The following is a 19,145-nucleotide window of genomic DNA, read 5'->3' as shown; positions in this document are numbered from 1 at the left end:
CACCTACAAGACCAGCAGCAGCCCTCAGTCCAGTCCCCTTCCTTCTATGCAGAAGCCTAGCTTGCCCAGAACGTGGACAGGATCGGGAATGGGGGCAAGGAGATACCATACCTTACCAGCTATGATGGTCAGACTGCAGTTCACTGGCCCCTTCCCTGAACAGGCTGCTTCTTTGACAAGGGTCCACAGTGCTCCATCCTTCTGTTCCCCACGTCCAGTCAGAGGGGAAAGTACTGAAGACAGAGACCAGGGCACCTTGGAACTGAAACACAAGGTCACATCACTCAAATATATATTCCCCATCATAAAGTCAACAGAATGAACCTGAGCAGAGTTCACACTAATGACAGGGCTGAGCACACGTTCAACAAGATTACCTGAACCACACTGTCAGCGCCTGCCGAGCTCAGACATTCAGCTATTGGGTGGAAAGGGCGTTCCAGTCTAGATAGAAACACTGAACTGGAGCCCAATCCAGCCTTGTGTGGCCCAATACTGCCAGTAGCTGACAGAAGAATGGATTTTAAACTGTTTTCCTTTGAAATATATACATGCAACCTAATTCTCGAGGCTGGAAATAGATTCTGGATTCTGAACAGCTTTTTTTGTTTACAGAAGCATTTCCGTTTACCATCTGCACCCTGTACTGTGCAATCCAACACACAGTATACAGTGGATCATACATAACAATGTTATGAGAACGGTCCTTTTACTTTTCCAGCCTGCTGGCATGTGTTCTCCAGCTAAAATTTAGGACAAAGAAATGCACAAAACAAGAGGGATGAACTGGATTATAAACCATGATCTTCACCTCCACCCAATCAGCATTCAGGATTCCCCTCCTCCTACATTCCTGCCCTGTCAATTAGACTATAAAATACCCCTCCCCCGCCCCCCAATATTCCAAAGTGGTCCTCCCTAGGCTGTGCTCTTCCGGCAGGGACACAGGGCCCATTTCTCCTCTCACTTCAGTTGGAAGTGATTCCATTGACCAGTGTAAGTGAGCTGGCAATCAGGCCCTGGTTTAGGGTGTTCAGAGAGCACATAAATCGTGGGTGCCACTGGAATACATTAACACACAAAAAGTCTCCACTACCCTCCCACAATGTCCTGAAGCCCTCCATGTCACCTACTATATATCTGAGAACACTGGAAATAAACGCTGGTGATACCCCTTCACCGAATTCAGAATTTACTCCTGCTCTTGGATTTTGTACAAGGGACCTCCTTAGAGTATATCCCCACTCTTGCTCATAATACAGGCACTAGAATCTCTCTGCATTTTCTTCAACCCCTGACCATTCACAAATCAACACCCTTAACTCTTCAAGGGTCTCCATTCCCAACAGCAGAGAGGCATTTATACAGGAGGCTGAGCCATAGAGGAAAAATCCCATATTGTGCAGGGACTTTGTTTTTATTTGTCTGCAAATGGCCTGGCACCTTTTTGCTGTTACAGACACAAAAAGAACAATCATCTTGTTCACATAAAGGATGTGGTTACCTCTAGGTGGCTAGCAGGATCAGCCAGTTTTCTAAGCCCATGATTCCAAATGCAACTGTGGAGACACAGAAAGGGAAGTTTTGTGGTTTCAATACTCTCTTCCCAGAGAAGTGAAAATCTAAAAGGAAGGGGGGAGAGGGAGAATTTCCATGCACAAAAGGGAAAATAAATGTACAATAAATGAACAGCAAAGTAAATACATTAGGCCAGATTCTCAGCTGGTATAAACGATCATAACTCCCTTAAAGTCAATGGAGCTATGCCAGTGTATACCAGCTGAGGATCTGGCCTATTAGTTTTGTGCCTGTCTATTAATGTTAGTTGAGGTACACTGGTTTGATGCCAGTGAACAACAAAGAATCAGGTCCTCTGCTCTTAAAACAAGATTAACAATGAAAATAATCAATGATGGTGCACATCACGTTGACTTCAAGGGCCTCAGAACTAGGCTCTCTGTGTGGGTGGTCGCCAGCCTGTAGCCAAAGCCCACAACTTTTAAAGATTCTATAAAGAAAAATCAGAGCTTTGTTTGAGAAGGCTGCAGATACATGTGCTCAGAGCTCCAAAGTAGAGCAAAGATACTGACAAGCTTTAAAAGGGACAATGTTTCAGAGGATACTAAAGATGCCATGACTGGACTGCGATCTCTAAAAATTGGTCCAAATTCATCCACCATATAGCAAAAGAATTCATGCATCAAACCTAATGTCTAAAAACCACACATTAAAAGATTGCGAAGTGCTCCCGTACTACAGTAATGGGGGGGCCACATAAGTACCCAAGATAGAAATACAGAACCTACAGCCTTAATGACAACCAATCAGCACATGCAACCCAGCTACCAGCTCTTGCAGAACAGCCCACAAAATGACCCAACAGCAAACTAGTGCTCACTTCTGAGGACTCTACAATAACCGGGCTAGCGCACGCAGCCCCGCTGCTCATAAACAGCCCCACAAACGAATGCCTTCAACCTATTAAAGAGACAAGGTGGGTGAGGTAATGTCTTTTATTGGACACCCTTCTGTTGGTGAGAGACACAAGCTTTTGAGCTTGCACAGAGAAGCTTGTCTCTCTCACCAACAGAAGTTGGTCCAATAAAAGACATTACCTCACCCACCTTGTCTCTCTAACACCCTGGACCGACACAACTACACAGCCTTCAGCCTAGTTGTTCCAAATGATCCTACGGTAACAAATTGTGATGCTGGCAGGCTAGGTGCCAGCTCTTGCCAAGGCTGCAGCCATTAGCTAAGAACTGACAAACTCATGGCTGGAGACCAGACCAGTTCATTTCGGTCTGTTAGTTCTGGTCTACACTACAAACTTCGGTCTGTATAACTATGTTGCTCAGGAGTGTGGAAAATTCACACCCCTGAGTGACATAGTTATACCGACCTAATCCCCAGTGTCGACAGCACTGTGTTGATGGGAGGGCTTCTTCCACTGCCATAGCTACCACCTCTCTGAGTACCTACGCCAACAGGAGAAGCCGTCAGCATAGATAGTGTCTTCACCAAGTGTTACAGTGGCACAGCTGCACCAGTGCAGCGCTGTAACCGAAGACAAGTCCTTAGTGTTGCTCAAATTAGGTATCAGTCCACGAAGAATGTATTTAGTGTTTAGACTGTATAGAATGTATGTAAATTGCTGCACGCATTAATCTTATCTGTAATGTCTCTATTCCAGGCTGTAAGGAAATGTGTACGTTTTGCTTTGTAACTTTGAAAATGTTTGCTCTAAACTTGTGAACTGAGATGGGAAGAGTGTTTCCCCCCACCCGTCCAGAAGAACCATCAACATCAGGTGGGCCATCAAGGAACATTGCAATAGAAAGGACTGGTGAATGGCCCTATTGCGCCTTGGAAATGCTTTGAGCAAGAAAGCTTGTCTTTTACGGTCTTGGAGGCTGAATGAAGGAAATAAAATAAAGTCACGGGAAAATGTTCCATCTCTTTTCTTTTTGAACTCTCACAAGGCCAGAGACACTAAACTGAAGCCAGAGATCCCAGGGTCTACCCCTGGGTGGATCTGTCCTGAAAGACATTTTGAATTGACAGCTCTCTACAACTCTGTCACTCTTAGGATTTAGATTGCAACAAATTTATGTGCACGTTTGCTTGCTTTAACCTATAAATAACTCTCTCATTTCTTTTTCCTAGTTTATAAACCTTTAGATAGACAATGCCTGCAGCCAATCCTGTACTAAACTTTGTCTAGGGTACCAGGTGATCTGGGGTAGGTGACTCGTCTCTTGGGAATGGGAGCAACCTGAACATTTTGTGATTTTTGGTGTAACTCAGCAGTTCTCAACCAGGGGTCCGAGGCCTCCTGGAAGGCCCCGAGCATGTTTCTGGGGGTCTGCCAAGCAGGGCCGGCATTAGACTCTCTGGGGTCCAGGAAGAAAGCCAAAGCTACGCTGCCCCGAGCCCTGCCACCCGGGCCGAAGGCGAAGCCTGGGCGGCATCGGTGTGGGGCTATGGGCAATTTCCCTGCTTGCTACACCCTAATGTAGGCCCTCACTTTTATATGCAGAAAAACAGTTTTTGTGGCACAGGTGGGCAGTGGAGTTTTTCTACCATGTTGCGGGGGGAGGAGGGGAGGGTTCAGAAAGAAAAGGGTTGAGAACCCCTGGTGTAAGTGACCATTTATCACTAAGTCCAGCTTCCTTGGATGGCAAGATAAACCGGAGAATCTAAGGGAACTGTCATCTGTGACTCCATGGTCAGACTGTTACAGTGATCCAGGGGTTCACATTCGTCACTGGCTTGGTGAAAGCTAATTATAGAACCTACCCCCAGTTTGGGCTATCTATCCTGTTTTTGATAGTCTGCCCTGCCACTCCAGACGGCATGACACAAACCACCGCCTACTACCCAAGCCCTCATGCCGCTGAAACAACAGATCATGGCATGCAGCTGCCATGCGCACAATCATTCCTACAATAACACAGAACCACAAGGAATTCCTATACTCACTCAGAGCCCTCGGTGTGCAAAGCCCCAGCACTCATGAGCATTCGTTCACTAACAAACCTGCATAGAGTGTCCAACGCCCCATAGCCACACTACAACAAACCAGTGTGTTCGGCCCCGCACTTCCAAACACACAAACCATCACATGCACTGCCCGTGCCCCGAATGCCCACTTCCCTCAAGCACCCACATTGCACTCGGAGGTCACTGTACATTCCTCTCTGATGTATACATTTCCCACTTTTCCTGCCTCTTTTCTAGGAGCCTTTCAAGGAGAGATTTTCACAAAGTAACTTGAGGCCAGGGACCATCCTTTCTCCTAAAAGCAGTTCATTTCTAATTTCCCCTGCTGCTGTTGAAGATCTAGAGCCAGAATGAGACCTTTTCCTGCTACCACTCTGCATCACAGCTTAGATCCAGAGTTTGTGCCACTATGCAATCTGTAGCTATAACGACAACTGTAATGTCACAAATCTGTTATTCAGACACCACTGTGGGGTTAGGCACCTTAACAAGGAGAAAACCGTCAGGTGTAAACACAGTTCTAGCTAATTAGAATTTTTAAGTTAATTTAGTGCTGGCGAAAAGCACTGGATTTCCAGTGCAGGGGTTCATAGATTCTAAGGCCACAAGCGACAATTGTGATCTGACTCCTGTATAACACAGGCCAAAAAACTTCCCAAAATAATTCCTAGAGCAGATCTTTTAGTAAAAAACACCCAACTGTGACTTTAAAATGGTCACCAATGGAGATTCCACCTTGGTAAATTATTCCAATGATTAATTACTCTCACTATTAAAAATGTACACCTTATTTCCAGTCTGAATGTGTCTATCTTCAACTTCCAGCCATGGCATCATGTTATATTTTTTTCTGCTAGGTTGAAGAGCTCTTTATTAATTATTTGTTCCCCATGTAGATACTTTTACACTGTAATCAAGTCCGTGATTCAAAAAGAATATGAAGAGCAACTAGCAAAAGACACGAAAACTAACACCAATTTTTTTTTAAGTACATCAGAATCAGGAAGCCTGCCAAACAATCAGTGGGGTCACTGGACAATCACCATGCTAAAGGAGAAGCTAAATGAATTCTTTGCATCAGTCTTCACTATAGAAAATGAGAGAGAGATTCCCACACCTGAGCCATTCTTTTTATGTGACAAATCTGAGGAACTGTCCCAGATTGAGGTGTCAGTAGAAGAGGTTTTGGAACAAACTGATTAACTGTAATAAGTCACCAGGACCAGATTGTATTCACCCAAGAGTTCTGAAGGAACTCAAATAGGAAATTGCAGAACTACTAACTGTGGTATGTAACCTATCACTTAAATCAGCTTCTGTACCAGATAGCTCATGTAACAATGAATTTTTTAAAAGGCTCCAGTGGCAATCCTGGCAATTACAGGCTGGTAAGACTAACTTCAGTACCAGGCAAATCAGTTGAAACTCTAGTAAAGAACAGAATTATCAGACACATAGAAGAACATGATATGTGGGGAAGAGTCAACACGGCTTTTGAAAAGGGAAATCATGCATGTTACAATTCTTTGGGGGGAATGGGGGTCAACAAACATGTGGAAAAGGTGATCCAGTCGAGACAGTGTACTTGGACTTTCAGAAAGCCTGTGACAAGGTCTACACCAAAGGCTCTTGAGCAAAATAAGCAGTCATGGAATAAGAGTGAAGGTCCTCTCATAGATCAGTAACTGGTTAAAATACAGGAAACAAAGGGTAGGAAAAATGGTCAATTTTCACAATGGAGAGAGGTAAATAGCAGAATCCCTCAAGGATCAGCAGTGGGACCAGTACTATTTAACTTACTCACAAATAAATTGGAAAATGGTGGGGTGGCCAAGTTTTCATATGATACAAAATTACTTAAGATGGTAAGTCCAAAGCAGACCACAAAAAGTTACACAGGGATCTCACAAAACTGGGTGACCGAGCAACAAAATGGCCGATAAAATTAAATGTTGATAAATGCAAAGAAATGCACATCGGAAAACATAATTCCAGCTATACACGCAAAATGATGGGATCTAAATTAGCTGTTACCACTCAAGAAAGAGATCTTGGGAGTCATCATGGACAGTTCTCTGACAACATCCACTCAGTGTGCAGTGGGAGTCAAAAAAGCAAACAGAATGTTGGGAACCATTAGGAAAGGGTTGGATAATAAGACAGAATATATCATAATGCCACTATAGAAATCCATGGTACTCCCACATCCTAAATAATTCATGAAGTTCTGGTTACCTTATCTCAAAAAAGATATATTAGAATTGGAAAAAGTACAGAGAAAGGCAACAAGAATGATTAGGGATATGGAACAGCTTCCCATATGAGGAAAGATTTAAAAGATTGGGACTGTTCATCTTAGAAAAGAGGGGCAATATGATTGAGGTCTATAAAATCATGCATAGTGTGGAGAAGGGAGTGTTATTTACCCCTTCACGTAACACAAGAACCAGGGATCACCTGATGAAATTAATAGGCAGCAGATTTGAAAGAAACAAAAGGCAGTACTTATTCACATAATGCACAGTCAACCTGTGGAACTCATTGCCAGAGGATGTTGTGAAGGCCAAAAGTATAACTGGGTTCAAAAAAGAATTAGATAAGTTCATGGAGGATAGGTCTATCAATCGCTATTAGTTAAAATGGTTAGGGTCAAAACCTCATGCTATGGGTGTCCCTAAGCTTCCAACTGCCAGAAGGTGAGACTGGAGAACAGGGGATGGATCACTTGATAATTACTTCTGTTCTGTTCATTCTCTCTGACGCATCTGGCGCCAGTTGCTGTCGGATGCGGGGCTAGATGGACTATTGATCTTACCCAGTATGGCCATTCTTTTGTTCTTAAGTCTCTCCTTAATCTTCTCCTTTTTAAACTAAATAGATTGAGCTCTTTGAGTCTGTCACTATAAGGTCTGTTTTCTAATCCTTTGCTCATTCTTGTGGTTCTACTCTAACCCCTCTCCAATTTACCAATATCCTTCTTGAATTGTGGACACCAGAACTGAGCACAGTATTCCAGCAGAATACGAAGGCAAATACAAAGGCAAAATAACCTCTCTGCTCCTCCTCGAGATTTGCTTCTCTATGTATCCCAGGCTCACGTTAACTCTTTTGGCCACAGTGTCACACTGGGAATTCATGTTCAGCTGATTATCCATCGCCACCCTCAAATCTTTTTCAGAGTCACTGTTTCTTCTATGGTCTATACTCTTTGTTCCTATTTGTATATGTACATTTAGCTGTAATCAAATTCATATTGTTTGCTTGCATCCAGTTTACCAAGCGATCTAGTTCTCTTCATTATTTGCTTCTACCCTGTCCTCTTCGTTATTTGCTACTTCCCCAATTTTTGGGTCATCTGCAAACTTTACCAGTGATGAGTTTATGTTTTCTTCCAGGTTATTGATAAAGATGTTAAATAGCATAGGGCAGCAGTTCTCAACCAAGGGCCCAGTGTACCCCAGAGGGCCACAAGCAGGTTTCAGGGGGTCAGCCAAGAAGGGCTGGCATTAGACTCTATGGGGCCCAGGGCAGAAAGCCCAACCCTGAGCTCGAGTCCCACCATCCAGGGCTGAAGCTGAAGCCCAAGCAACTTAGCGTAGGGCCCCAAAAATTGCCCTGCTGGCTACCCCCTAATGCTTTCCTGAACTTTTATATGCAGAAAAGCAGTTGTGGTGGCACAGGTGGGCCGTGGAGTTTTTATAGCTTGTATGGGGGGGAGAGGGGGGCTCAGGAAGAAAAAGGTTGAGAACTCCTGGTGTAGAGCCCAGAACTGATCCCTGGGGGACCCCACTAGAAACACACCCACTTGATGACGATTTCCCATCTACACTTGCATTTGGAGACCTATCAGTGAGCCACTTAGTGTGGGCCACCTTAAATCCCACCACTCTCGTTTTTTAATCAAAATGTCAGGCAGCAACAGGTCCGATGCCGTCCAGCAGAGGAAGTAGATTCTGAAACCCTCCTGGCACCACTGCAGTCAGCAGGAGTTTTGTCACTGACTTCAGTGGATTTCATCCTGGGGGCCTCCTGTTTGGGAGATTCCAGGACACTCAGACCTCGAGCTCTTTGCTGAGACTGCCAGCATGGGGGGGGGGGGCGCGGGGGGGGAGTATACGCCCCCCAACTAGGGCCAATTGTGACGCCAATCCCCCCAGCCAGTGACTACGCCTGATCGAAGCAGGGGGGGGCTGTAATAGCCCAAGCTGTTGGGGGGGAGGGGAGGTTTCCCTCTACTCCTAACGGGGGGGGGGCGCTGTGCTCCTCCCCACCGGCCTTTCCTGGAACCCCTGCCCTTTGGGGACTGAACGGAGGCATTTCACGCCGGCCACTAGCCCCAGGCTGGCGCGCTCCCGCCCCGGGGCGGCTGGCTGCTGGAGCGCCCCTGCGCTCGCCCAGCTGGCTTGGGAGGAGGAATCGCAGCAGCACGGCCGGTCTGGCCGGCTCGCTGTCCCTCTCCCCCCGCGCCAGTGGCCCCGGGCCCGCGGGCCACCCCGGTGTGTTACTTACTCACCGCCGCCGGCAAAGCCCGTCCCCCTGCCCGCTCGGCTCGGCTCGGCCCGGCCCGCTCCAAGTTACAAGTTGGGGCCGCCGCTCGGGGCCGCCACGGTACAAAACCCGGCGGGCCGCGCAGCCGGTGGAACAGCTGGGACTCGGCGGGATCTCACAGTCCCGAGCGGAGCCGGGTTTTCCACTAGGCTTGAGTTTACACAGAGGGGCGGTTGGTCTCAGTCCCCCCGGTCCTGGGAGCCACGTAAGAGCCGAACCCAAGCGCTGCACCGCTTCTGGTCTGACGGTCCTTCGAGCCTCCCCGTCCCCGCTAACTCCAGAGTCGGCTGCGGTTTTACAGCGGGCTCCTGCTGTGCGTGTTGTTTGGTCCTGCAGCCATGAGGCAAACTTGCACCCAGTTCAGCTGGAGAGAGGGGAAAAGTGACTAGCCGGGACTCCACAGGCACTGTCCCTAGGTCGGTGGGGCAGTCCCTAGAGTGGATCCACCCAGTGGGGTGGTGTCACAAAGCAACTGTCCTTTCCCCACCTTCCGCTCCCGTGTATTTCAATGGCGTTAAAAAGGCATTTTCTCGTCTTGCTTTCGAATGCGCACAGCTGTGCCCCGGCTGCATAAAACCACACCCCCTGCTGGTTAACTGCAGAGCTGCCTGATCCTGCTGTCTAAGAATACTAGACAAGGCCAATTCTCCACTGCACGGTGGCTCTTTTATGATGCTCCACTGCCATAAAGGGGCCACGTAGAGGGTGGAGCCGGCTCTGAAGGATACCCCTGGCATAGAGGGGGCTCCCCTCTTGGCACAGAGCTATATGAAGGGCCAGCGTAGTGGGTGTGCCAAGGAGGGAAAGTTAGAAAGAGGATGGTTCTACACCAGGAGTTCCCAAGGAGGCAAAGCCCAGCACTCCAACTATGTTTGGCTGCTAGAGAAGTGCCAGAAATCTCCAGAGGGGATCTTGTGAGAGTTCCAGTCTAATTAAGCATCTGAACTTTAGAAACTTATTCATAGATTCCAAGGCCAGAAGGGACCATTGTGATCATCTACTAGTCTGATGATTCTATATAACACAGGCCATACATCTTCCCTAAAATAATTCCTAAAGCATATTTTTTTAGAAAAACACCCAAACTTGATTTTAAAATTGCTAGTAATGGAGAATCCACCACAACCCTTGGTTAATTGTTCCACTGGTCAATTACCCTCATTGTTAAAAAAACTTATACCTCATTTCCAGTTTGAATGTGTCTAGCTTCAACTTCCAGACATTGGATCATGTTATACCTGTCTCTGCTAGACTGAGCCCATTACCAAATATTTGTTCCCAATGTAGGTACTTTTAGACTGTAATCACGTCACTCCTTAACCATCTTCTCTGGACAATTTGTGGTTCACACTTGTTAATAGTTGTGAGGCCATGGAGAGAGAAAGTTCCCTAACCATGTTTAATTGTTAGAAGATGGAGACTCACAGGATGTGAGACAGACCCCTGATAATCAGACCCTGTGAATTTCAAGACAGGCGGTCTCCCCAGTTACCACACTGTTCATGTAGCTGGTCTCTGTCATGTAACCCAAGAACCCTAACTATACAAGTCTAGAGACTGGGGTTCTCGGTTCCCTGCAGGGGACTTGAGTCCTCTCTCCCCCGTCAACAAAACAATCAGAATCCAGTCACAGCAGATATACCACAAGCACAGCACAGTGTTATGTGAGACTCAGTGTCTGTTTCTGCCCTTTCTGAATTAATGTATGCATCTGATGAAGTGAGCTGTAGCTCACGAAAGCTTATGCTCAAATAAATTGGTTAGTCTCTAAGGTGCCACAAGTACTCCTTTTCTTTTTGCGAATACAGACTAACACGGCTGCTACTCTGAAACCTGTATGTAATGTGTACATCATATTATTGTCTCAGGTACTGCTGTGGCTTCCATCATCTCTGCAGTATCCAGGTAATTTATTAATAAATAATAAGACTTTGCACTTCTCTAGAGCCTTCCATATTAGGATCTCAAAGGTGTTTACAAACATCAGGAAATTAATCCTCACGCCCCTCTTGTGAGTTCGGAAAGTAAGTATGGTTGTTTCCATTTTACAGGGGGAAACTGAGGCACAGAGAGAAAACTATTTTTTTAAACTGCACAGGGGCACAGGGACATTAATTAAAAATATCTAGGGAGGGTCTGAGGCTTTTTTTCAAAATAATTCTAGAGCTGATTAAATGTGCTTGCCTGACAGAGCTGGAGACTGCAGTCCTCTGTTTATCTGCAGAACAGGGATGATAAAGACACTGGCTGTGCATGCATCTCACAGATATCGCCTGCCAGTCTGTCCATTTGTCATAAGAAGGAGGCGACAGCTTTAGGTAGGGGTTAAGTCTTTATAGCTCTTGAACCTTAGCTTCTCTGCTGAGACTGCCAACAAACAAACTTTGCCTGGGTAGCCAATCATCCCATTTGTCTACCTTGGGAGGTGCCACGTCATTGTATTTCTTCTGTGGAACACCATAATTTCATGGAAGCATTTGTTTCTTCACCTTGCTAACTTTTTTACATGCAAATTTTAACTGTTGTTTGGCTCTTCGATATGGTTGTGATAAGTGCCATAAAATATCACAGACTGACATCATTGTATTGTGCCAGTGGATGATGAGGCAAAGCCTGAAATAAATGTGGATTTCTTTAATATTCGTTGGAACACAGGACAGAGCTGTGAAATGGGGATTGTACAACATATTTCATATCCCTGCACTTAGCAGCACACATCCCCTAACAAGCACCTGTAACAATAGGTAGACAGCTGGCTCCTGTGACCACTGTCTTTCATGAGGACCAATGTAGTCCCATCATTTCCTTCTGCTCCCCTTTGTTTTATCCACTTATTGATCTTATACACTTTGATTGTAAGATCTTTGGGGCTGTGGCTGTCACTATTATATCTGTTCGTCTATTAGGCTGCCATTATTGTGATATCTGAGCATCTCACAGTCTTTAACGTATCTGTGCTGCTGGCAGACCAGGTGCCAGCTCTTGCCAAGGCTTTAGGCCTCAGCCAAGTTTTGACAAATTCATTGGTGGAAACCAGTCTTGTTCACCTGTGTGTTAGCATGCTTAAAATGGATATTGGACCTATAACAATGTGTTTGGTGTTTAGACTTTATGAAATGCTTGTAAGTTGCTGCATGCATTCATCTCACCTATAATATCTTTATCACATACTATAAGGTAATATATAAGTTTTTGCTTTGTAACTGTAAAAAAAATGTTTGCTTTGAAACTATGAACCCAGTCAGGAGGGATCATCTCCTGCCCATCAAGAAGGCTTATCAAAACTAAATGGGCCATCGTGTGACATCACAATACAAAGACTTTGTTAACTGCCCCCTTGCAGCTATGAAGAGGCTAGATGCAAAAGGACTTGTCCCATCAGGTTGAAACTTGGAAGAAGGAAGTAAAAATAGCTGACAAGAAAATGTCTCATCTCTTATGCTGTTTGGACTCTCACAGGGCCAAAGTTACGAAACAGAAGCAGAAATCCCCAGGGTCAACCTGGGTTAGCCCTAAAAGACATTCAAAGCTGACGGACTACAACTCCTCTCACCTTTGGAACCATAGACTATAACTTATTTGTGTATATATGTCTGCCTGCTTTAACCTTGTAATAACTCTCATTTATTTTCTTCGTTAATAAATCCTTAGTTTATTATAGGATTGGCTGCAAGCATCTTTGGTGTGAGATCTAAGGTACAAATTGAGCCAGGGTTAAGTGACTGGTCTCTTGGGACTGGGAAAAACCTGAATATTTTGTGATCTTTGGTGGATAGCAACCAACTATCACTAAGTCCAAATTGCCTGATTGGCAAGATAGTCCTCTTGGGCATATACCACCAGTTTGGGGTCTCTGCCCTGCTTCTTTGCAGTCTGCTCTGAGGTTGGCACATGTGGTCACAAGCCACTCCAGACAATGGGACAGTATCTATCTTCACAACATTCCCGGGAGGTAGGGAAGAGCCATTTTACAGGTGGCGAACAGAGGCACAGATAGGTGCTAGAACTAGGGGTGCTACCGTACCCCCTGGCTTGAAGTGGTTTCTATTATATACAGGTGTTGCGATTCAAATACAAGACAGCACAAAGCTTTACGCAAGCAAACAGGCTGGTCTGCCAACGGACTGGGCCTGTCAGCTTTCCACCCTCTCCTTTATTCTTTCTCTCCCCGCGCGCATTACATTCTCCAACCAATAAAAGGAATACACTGGCTTTGTTTAACATTCTTATTTATCAATTTCTATCTACCACATTCCTTGCTCTCGGGCCTTGAGCCCAGTCCTGGGAGGCTTCCCACGGTTCATGTCATCTGGGCGAGATTCCAAGGTTCATGCCCTTGAGAGGAGCTGTGTGTGCACAGCTCCTACACAACACTCTGGGTGTGCCCTGAATGTTGCCAAGCGCATGAACCTTGTATGAATCCTACATCCCCTCCTTTTTTGTTTATTTGTGCTCGGCCATCTCATGGTAGCCATCAATTTGCTTCTGCAAGCCAATTAACTCCCCGACAGACAAGGTCATAACTCGTCGAGCCTGCCAGGGCGGGTCTCGACAAAGCCTTAACAAAAAGGAAATACATTGCACACGGCAACAGCAAAAAATAAGCTTAAGAAGGTAAAGTGTAATTGGCCGGGCCCCAATTAGCCATGCTAGAGTACTGGGAAGAGAGGTTCGCGTAAGCAGCGAGCATCATCTCATTCCCAATTTCCTCAGGGTGACAACATACTGGAATAAGGCACGTACCTAACAATTCTTCAGCTGCTACAAATCAAATAAACAAAAGTGGGTAACATTTACTATTGAAGCCAATCTTTCCCATAGGTTATATGTCATTTGGGCCCGTAACGGAGGAAGCGCTCCTGAGCCAACCCCTACAGGAAACAGCAGGCACAAAAGGCATACAATCAATACAGAATTAGCAGTAATTTGGGCGAGAATTGCCACAAACAGAGTCTCAGGAGTCTCTGGCTGTTGGTTTGCTGCCAGTCTTCATTGAGCTGCGGCGACCAATGCTTTTACTGCTCCCCATGTCACGGGCTGGCTTGGGACGCTACGCCTCCTTCGTCTCCGTACCGCCATTGTCGACCCGGGAGGCACCGTGTTCTCCTCCAAGGTCAGCTGAAACTCCGGTATGGGGTTCGACAGCCCCTGGTGCCACGCCATGCTGTTTCAGTGCTTGTCGCACACACCGGGCCGGAACCCACAACGGTCCTGCAGGGAGAAACACAGCAGCATATCCCCGACCCCAAGTGATTAAAGGCACTGGGCCCAGTCATTGCGGATCGGGCAGCTACGGTAATAGACACGCGGTCTTTCCAGTACCTCGGACTTATGAAAATGCCAACCCGTGGGGGTCTGCTGATCTGTATTCAGTGTTAAATTATTTAAAGTAAACAAAAGGATAAGCATTTGTTGCTGAATGTCTCCTAAGGTTCGGAGACGCAGCTCCCCTTGTTTTAATTGTTTGTCAAGCAAGGTTTTTAGTGTGCGATTTGCACGTTCAACAATGGCTTGGCCTGTGGAATTATAAGGGATCCCGTGTTTGAGACGGACGTCCCATTGGGCACAAAAGGTGGAGAGGGCTGTGGAGCAATAGGCTGGGGCATTATCCGTTTTCATCTGGCTCGGGCGACCCATAACAGCAAAACAGGCTAGCAAATGGTGACTAACTTTGGGAGTGGCTTCCCCACGCTGTGGGGTTGCCCAGAGAAATCCTGAATAGGTATCAATGGAAACATGGAAAAACAAATAGGGGCGGAATTGTGGCACGTGAGTGACATCCATTTGCCACAGCTGATTCGCTGCGGTACCTCTGGGATTAACGGCATAAGAAAAGGTAGGGGCAGCAGCAGCACAGTGGGGGCAGGAACAAACAATAGAACGTGCATGATCAGCAGGAATGTAAAACTGTTGGGCCAAAACAGAGGCAGACTGATGAAAAAAGGCATGGCTTTCAATGGGGTCAGAAAAAAGGGAATTTAGCTGACCACGTAACGCGCGATCAGCGCGCGCATTGCCTTCAGTGAGTAGCCCAGGCAGAGGGGTATGACTGCGAACATGAGCAACAAAATAAGGGAAATTACGAGTGGTGAGGAGATACTGTAAGGACAAAAACAGGCGAAGAAGGTCTGCATCGACCTGATGGGTGATGAAGGCAAGGGGTAAATGATCAATTACCTGATAAACATAATGCGTGTCCACAATCAAATTAAAGGGACAATCAGCAAAAAACTGAAAGGCCAAAATAACAGCAGCTAGTTCCAAGGACTAGTGAAGGTCTCCAAGCGCTGTGCATGCAAATGTTGTTGTACAAATGAATGAAGCGCTTTCAGCTTTTCTAGGGGAAGGGGCCACTGGTCAATCCATACGGGCTCTAAGGATTGCCATACCAATGGTAATGCGGATGGCAAGGTGGGTGAGGGAGGATTTTGGGCCATTATATATTAATATCGAGGGTGGTGTCCAGTTTTGCAAGTAAGTCACGGCCCCAAATATTGAGGTGGACAGGGAGTACAAAAGGGCGGATTGTAGCAAGGGCACAGCCTCCTGGTTCAGAGACCGTGACCCAAGACAAACTTTGGCGCCCGGGTTTGCTACCCTCGATCCCCCACAACTCTTTAGAAGGAACTGTTGGCCAACTGACCGGCCACTCCGGATCACGAATCACCGTTACGTCAGTTCCAGTGTCCACCAGCCCTGTAAAAGGAACATTATTTAAGAGATGTGTTAACTGAGGTTTCGAGGGGTGGACTGACATTGTTAGAGCAACAAGTGGAGAGGACGTGTTGTGAGACGGCAACTGAGACAGCGTCGATCCAAAGCCTTTCCCGTCCCGGGCTCGATCCTCTGCGGCTGGCACCTGATAGGGGACTAAAATCAATTGCGCAATTGACCATCCATGCGGGAGCGACTGCGGAAGATGGGTCAAAACCTGAACCTTAATAACGCCAGTGTAATCGGCGTCAATGACCCCTGGGATGACAAAAAAAACCCTGTTTCCCAGCGGGTGAGCGAGGGAGAACCAGACCCACAAATCCGTCAGGGAGAGGTCCCGTCACCTGTGTAGGTATGGCGCAAAGCTCCCCCGGCAACTGAAAATCAGCGTCCTCCTGCATAATCAAATCAAGCCCTGCACTTCCGGCAGTCGCCGCCCTCATGGAGTCTACGGATTTTAAAGCAGAGGAACAGTTGTCTGAGTGGGAAACACCCCCGTTTGGCCCTGGGTTTGGGGGGAACCCGTCGTGTGGTTTCCCAACCCGCTACGACACTGATTAGCCCAGTGATAGCCTTACATTCTCCAACCGATAAAAGGAATACACTGGCTTTGTTTAACATTCTTATTTACCAATTTCTATCTACCACATTCCTTGCTCTCGGGCCTTGAGCCCAGTCCTGGGAGGCTTCCCACGGTTCATGTCATCTGGGCGAGATTCCAAGGTTCATGCCCTTGAGAGGAGCTGTGTGTGCACAGGTCCAGCACAACACTCCGGGTGTGCCCTGAATGTTGCCAAGCGCATGAACCTTGTATGAATCCTACATACAGGTTTACACTTTGGTTCAATGGCTTTGCACCCTCAGTATAAAAATTGTTCCAGCACCCCTGGAAGCACAGAGAGACTTAGGGCATGTCTACACAGCCGCAACAATGCTTTAATGTGGCTGTGTAGTCGCAGCTCCAGTGCTGGGAGAGAGCTCTCCCGGTGCTGCAAAAAAAACCCGCCACGAGGGGAATAGCTCCCAGCGCTGTAGCGCTATCTACACTGCCACTTTACAGCGCTAAAACTTGTATTTTCACACCCCTGAGCGAAGAAAGTTTCAGTGCTGTCAGTGGCAGTGTAGACAAGGCCTAAGGCCCAGATCTTCAAAGGTATTTAGGTACCTATCTGCCACTGTTTTTACCAAAATATCTTTGAGGATCTGGGCCTTGTCCAAGAGCATACAGAAAGTCTAGCAGAGGAAAGAATTGAACCTGGGGTCTCCCAGGTCCTAAGTTAGAACTGTAACCACTGGAGGATCGTGTGTGTAGACACAGGGTGAGTACAGGGCCTAATGCAGTGGAACCCTGGTCTCTAAGTTCTACCATATTACAACTATAATCATAGCGCCTTTAGGAACCACAATCATCTCTAAAGAGCTAAATACTGTCTCTATGGCGGCTCAGTCCTGGGTCTTTCTGCTGAGACTTTTAACAAGACACTAATTTATTTCAGTTGTGGGTTTTTTTGTCAGTTCTATTGGGAACTGAACCAAGCCTATTAAAATGTTTCCACATTCATTAAAACAGAGCAGAGAAACGCACCAAACTGAATCCAAAATCTAAGGGAAAATGTAGGCTGAATCCCTTTTATATCGTCATCTTTCGGGGTGACAAAACACCTTTCTTCCCTGGCACTGATCACAGGCTCAGCAACCCCGCCCGCCAGGCTGCTCTCTCAAGGTTATGACGATCGTGCAGCCTGAGGCCCCACAATGCAGAATCGGGAAGGGGAGGGTTATGGGGAGGGCGTTGTTCTTCTGTCTCCGTCCTCGGTTCCGGGAAGCGGGCGTCTTTGCTCCCCACCCACACCGGGAGCGGCCGCGGCGGGAGCGCAGAGCGCGAGAGTCCAGCAGGGCTCCGGCCCGCGGGCGATCTGAACACCCCCCCCTTCCTAAGTCACCCCACTGGCTGGTCAGGTGATCAGCGGCGGGTGGTCACGTGATTGCCCGCCCGCCCTCCCCTGGCGAGGCTGGAAGGATCAGCTGAGTTGCAGCAGCCGCAGCGGCTCCCCGCGCCCGGACCGCCCGCCTCCGCCCAGGTAAGTGAGCCGGCGGGCGGGGAGGGCCCGGGCAGGCTCCGCGCTGGGGCTCATGGCTGGCGCTCTGCAGGCGACAGGTGCCTCCAAGGAGTGGCGGAGGCTAAAGAACCGGACAGGTCCTGCCAGCCGGGGGGGAAGGGCCGATCATTGCTGCTTGTTCCTTCGCTCCCAAGGCGGCTGCTTGGGGCTCTAGCCCTCCCGTCTTAAAAGTGGGGTGCCCAGGCAGCAAATGTGCAAAATCGGGACGGGGTGGGGGGGTCATAGGAGCCTACATAAGAAAAAGACTCAAAAATCGGGACTGTCCCTATAAAATCGGGACATCTGGTCACCCTACTTAAAAATGCCTTGGGATCCTGAAGGATGAGGCGCTGCAGACTTCGGGTTGCTAGTTCTGCAGCTTCCCATCTCCGTGAACCCAGAGCTCAGCCATGTGCATGTGCTTCTTTCCAGGCGCTTAGTTTCCCGTGGTTGATGGGTTTGAACTGGGTTCCTAGGTGCAGACTACTCCATTAGCATGCACCGTGCTGTGTTCCACCCCGTCTGAGACTGGAGTTGTTTTATGGTCAATTCCTATCCAGAGACTGCTCTTTTTCAGTTGATAAGGTGCAATAATACTATCCTGCCATTCAGATTTTCTTTTGTTTCCCTGGCGAAGAGTGCCAGTTGACTAGCACAGGAGAGCAGAGCGCTCTGCTTAGCTGCAGAGTAGGTACAGTGCAGCAGTAGTGTGGAGGCTCCACATATGCACTTGAACCAGCTTCCTGCATTAATGTACTTCATGGCAGGGCCAGCCCTAAAGATGAAAAAAATAACCTAGTTTCTGTGATCTAGCACTGAGTGATTGGACGGAAAATGATTCACAAACAGCCCTGGATTGCTTTCTCCTCTCAGCCTGTCCCCTGCCTGGCTCTTTGTTTGTTAACATTTTTGGAATGGGTTTTTGTTTGCACAAAGTTGAGGAACAGCTGCTCCTAATGTGAACCCCCGAATTCAGATGTAGACAAGGGGGATCATAGCTGGTGTCAGGAGTGTTCACCCTCTTTATATGGCCCCTGTCATCGAAGTATCTGAGTCTCTCACCATCTTTAATGTACATGAGGTAGGGAAGTGCTAGCATCCCCATTGTATGGATAGGGAATGGATGCACAGAGACCAAGTGACTTGCCCAAGGTCACACAGGAAGTCTGTGGTGGAGCAGGAATTTTGTTATTAAAGTTTTGGTTTTTGAGTTGGGGAGCATAAACAGTCCCGTGTGACTTGGGGAACCAGTAACACTCCCTGAATTATGAATAACTGAAA

General features: G+C 47.3%; 2 protein-coding genes and 1 long non-coding RNA gene across 13 annotated transcripts in view; 1 reads left to right on the top strand and 2 right to left on the bottom strand.

Moving 5' to 3' along the window:
* Positions 1–9,644, bottom strand: part of PHETA2 (PH domain containing endocytic trafficking adaptor 2) — a 28,099-nt gene extending 18,455 nt beyond the window's left edge. Inside the window, exons 1-3 of one of the 9 annotated variants that reach the window (XM_048835296.2) lie at positions 9,017–9,644; positions 1,505–1,559; positions 112–262 (exon numbers count right to left, since the gene is read on the bottom strand). The gene's annotated coding sequence lies outside the window, so the exon portion shown is untranslated. Of the gene's footprint in view, positions 1–111; positions 263–1,504; positions 1,623–6,537; positions 6,624–9,012 lie in introns of those variants that run through there. The other 8 variants (XM_048835294.2, XM_075124213.1, XM_048835302.2 and 5 more) reach the window with 8 other exon arrangements.
* Positions 9,645–13,141: 3,497 nt separating this feature from the next.
* LOC125629946 (uncharacterized) lies at positions 13,142–17,695 on the bottom strand. The gene is made up of 3 exons (XR_007354521.2): positions 17,351–17,695; positions 15,695–15,747; positions 13,142–14,262 (listed from the first exon to the last, which is right to left on the bottom strand). It is a non-coding gene; the product is annotated as an uncharacterized LOC125629946 (long non-coding RNA).
* The window catches only part of NAGA (alpha-N-acetylgalactosaminidase), a 25,989-nt gene continuing 24,524 nt past the window's right edge, over positions 17,681–19,145 (top strand). For all 3 annotated transcript variants that reach the window (XR_012666390.1, XM_048835289.2, XM_048835290.2), the window contains exon 1: positions 17,681–17,846. The gene's annotated coding sequence lies outside the window, so the exon portion shown is untranslated. The remainder of the gene's footprint in view (positions 17,847–19,145) is intronic.

This window comes from Caretta caretta, chromosome 1, assembly GCF_965140235.1.
Source record: "Caretta caretta isolate rCarCar2 chromosome 1, rCarCar1.hap1, whole genome shotgun sequence".
Classification (NCBI taxonomy): domain Eukaryota; kingdom Metazoa; phylum Chordata; order Testudines; family Cheloniidae; genus Caretta; species Caretta caretta.
The sequence above is the reverse complement of the archived record's forward strand: the minus strand, read 5'-3'. Positions and strand labels throughout refer to the sequence as shown.